At 36.6% G+C, this 3,774-nt stretch overlaps 1 pseudogene; it reads right to left on the bottom strand.

The window, feature by feature from the left end:
- Positions 1 to 579: 579 nt before the first annotated feature.
- LOC121168053 lies at positions 580 to 677 on the bottom strand (annotated as a pseudogene).
- Positions 678 to 3,774: the final 3,097 nt, after the last annotated feature.

Genomic DNA, 3,774 nt, shown 5'->3' on the forward strand with positions numbered 1-3,774 from the left:
GGGTTGAAAAGTTGTGTCTGCATGAAAGCCTACACGCAAGTATTCCTAGTGACTTTATTCACAATTGCTAAGAATTGGAAACAACCAGCACATCCTCCAATAATGTAAAAACTGGTATGCACATACAAGGGAATATTATCCAGTACTAAAATAAATGAGCTATCTAGCCAAGAAAAGATATGGAGAAACTTCGAATGGCTGAGTTAAAGAAGGCAACCTGAAAAAGTTAACTTACTATATGACTCTAACTATATGACATTCTGGAAAAGCTGAAGTACAGAAAAAGGAAAAATGATCAGCAATTACCAGGTATTTGTGACCAAGTAGAGGGATGAATAGGTAGAAGACGGAGGATTTCAAGGGCAGGGAAATTATTCTGTATGATACTGTAATGAAGAACATTGATATGATGCATCTGGAAAAATCCATAGGACTATGCAACACAGAGTGAACCCCAAATATGGGTTTTAGATAATATGTCAATATTAGTTGTAGCAAGTGTACCACAAGAATACAAGGTGTTGGTTATAGAATCAACTGATACAGAAAGAATATAAAGACTATATTGGACCTTTAAGTATTTACTATTTAATTTTCCTGCAAATTTGTGTCATCTTTGCACAGGGGCCATGCTGATCTCTGTATCGTTCTAATTTTAGTAAATATGCTGCGAGCACTCTCAAAAAAAAATCACGTATGCTAGGAAAAAAGTAAGGGAAAATCATTCTGATCTTAATGTGTTTTTGATTTATAAAATCTTATGCACTTTCTCTGGTCCTTACTTAGTTCCAACTTTGGATCCCCATCCTCTCTTGCAATGACCATCAGGGTCGCTCTGGAGCCTCCCCCCCAAAACAAACAAACAAACAAACAAACAAACAAAATTAGAATAGACAGACAGAGAACAACAAGGAAAGCTTAGAACCAGACAGGAAACGGTCAGCGTGGATTCACATATACCTTACTAGGTAGGACACAGAGATTAGATACTCCTCACTGGGGAATGGAAGATTTCTCTGCACACCCCTCCTAAAACAGTTCTACACCTCAACTGTTGACATATGCCTTGCTAGAGTTATAAGCCAGTTTAGACTATCCTAAAATCTGCCAAGTTCAGTAGAATTATGCTTCAACACTATAGACTGCTAAATACTAAAATGAGGATAGACACGAGACAGCTGAATAGTACCCTATAGCCATTTTAAGGTGTATAGAAGCTGGTTGTATATAAACTAAAATCGAAATGTCAATGAAGTAGTCACAGGATGTGGTTAAGAACTTGCATTTTTTAACATATTGGTTACTCAATACCATGACAATTAATTCCATAATGTTGTAAATTGTTGTTGATGTTATGTTGTGGCTTTAAATTGATCGGGATGATATTCTGCCAGCTCTGCCTTCAGACCAGAGATGGTCTCCCCAAGAAACTGTTGAATGTATCTGGACAATAAGATGCTGGACTCTTTGCTTGGTATATGCTTGCAATGAAAGAATCTCAACTGAATTTGAACTATAATACTGCAACAAGGTGGAGGAATCCACCATGGGAGGAGGGCTTGGGGAAGGGTTGGGAGAATCCCAGAGCCTATGAAACTGTGTCACATAATGCAATGTAATTAATAATAATTTAAAAAGTTACAAAATCATGAAATAAAAAAAATCTTATGCAGATAGTTTAGGCAGGTTCTGATCTACTTCCTGGTTTCTAACTATAACTAAATAGCCACCAGGGATCAATGTTTGCCATTTAAACCGTAATTGTTCCAGCATTTCACCCACTCCTTTCTTTGTAACCTTCTATCAACTTTTATGCAACTGGACCTCCCCATTCCTACACACTCATGTCCCTCTTAGTTACCAAACGTATCTAACATTGACCAAAATGATAGACTGGAGAGAAAAGGAAAGGTGCATAGTCATAATTTTGCTGCATCCTCTTGTGCCTCTCTACTTCTGGTAACTACTTGTATGCACATGGACGCACACATATGCAAGCACACACACACACACACACACACACACACACACACACACACACACACACAGGCTGACTCTGGAAAGCACACTTGCAAGTTCCCGGCTGTAATCTGTCGCTTTAATTCCCTTCATGCGCATTCAGGCTTTCTTATGGATGACTTGGTTTTTTTTTTCCAAATTATGTGATTTTATTCTTTGTGTGTGTGTTTCTTCTTTGCAGGGATGATAATCCTTTAACAGACGTTTTGGTGATTCCTGGCCAGAATGTCAATAGGTGAGTTTATTTTCTGCCATCTGAGAAGGAGAGCATTTTCAAATGGTTATGACAACGCACAGTTAATTTATAACTTGAGTCTGTATTTAATCTTTTGTGTTGTGGATCTAGATGTAAAAAGTGAACCACGTAGAGAAAAAAATGCTCATAGAGTGTAAACTTTAGAAACTAAAATTTTATTACGGTTAATTAAAAATATATTGTTGTAATAAGGTTTATTTTATAGGTCTAAGAATTTAATTTCCACTGTATTAAATTTATTTTCTTAGGGCAAAAAGGGGAAACATTTGTTTGCAAATATATAAATAATTGTGAAATTTTTTTAGAATTTACAAATTTTTTTAGAGTTTTCAAATTGTAGGTCAATTATAAATAATTTTAAATAAATAATTAAGTCTATGAGTTCCCATGGTTTTTGGTTATATAGAATTTAATCATTAGCCCAGCTCCAATTGAAGAGCTACCACAGTACAGCAGAGTCAGCAGTAAAAGGTCAGATATATCCTTATATAAACATATGCAAATGAATACGTATTGGGAACTGTCTCTAAAATGTTGGCAATACCACTTTTGTATGTGTTTTTTTTTTCACCTAATTGAATAAAAGAGGAACAGTCAGAAGAGTCAGGCTTCCTCTTGGTGACTGGTAGCCAAGACTCTTGGAAAACTATCAGATCACTTATGTATGCAACTCTAGCAGGTTGAGCAGTACTCATTTGCTAAAGCTACTGTAACAAAATTTGACAAACTGAGTGTCTTATATGTATTATGTAACAGTCCTGAAGTTAGAGTTGTAAATGGAATTGTGTAGGTTCTTATGCAGGTTGGTTGCTTTCCAGATCTGTAACAATGAATCTGTTCTATACCTCTCTCCTAGCTTTGATCAGTTGCTGCAATCCATAGCATTCCTTCATTAGACTCACCACACAGGTCTCTGCCTTCATCTGCACAAGGCACACTTTCTGTGTGTGACTGTGTCCACACTTTTTTTCTTTTTATGAGGACATCAGTCATACTGGATTAGGAGCTCACTGTCCTCCAGTAGGACCATATCTTAACTACTTACACTTGCTATAACTATTTCCAAATGAGGTCTAATTCTGAGTTACAGGGATTAGGATATAAACATTCAAATGGGCAGGGAGGAGATGATATTCACTCTGTAAAAAAAACAAAGTGAAACTTGAACATGAAACAGATGAGCCCTAGAAAAAAATGAAACTAATAGACCCTAGATGTGTCCTCATATCCTCAAGAGACCCATGATCAATGCCAAACTTGCTATTGGATTGATTAAACCCCTGACTTCGGCCAACACTTTTCTCACCACATCTCAAGGACAGGAAAGACAAAGAAGGGTGAAAGAAAAGAAGCAAAAGAAGAATTCAAGATCAAGGAATTAGGTGGGGTGGGAGTGGTGTGTAAATGCCAGCAGAAAAGGCTATCACTTGTTGGGACTCAGTTAATGATAGGATTACTTAAATCAAGAGCATTATTATATTCACATAACTGGGAGTTTT

This window comes from Ochotona curzoniae, unplaced genomic scaffold, assembly GCF_017591425.1.
Source record: "Ochotona curzoniae isolate NIBS_2020 unplaced genomic scaffold, NIBS_Ocur_1.0 patch47, whole genome shotgun sequence".
Taxonomy (NCBI): Eukaryota; Metazoa; Chordata; class Mammalia; order Lagomorpha; family Ochotonidae; genus Ochotona; species Ochotona curzoniae.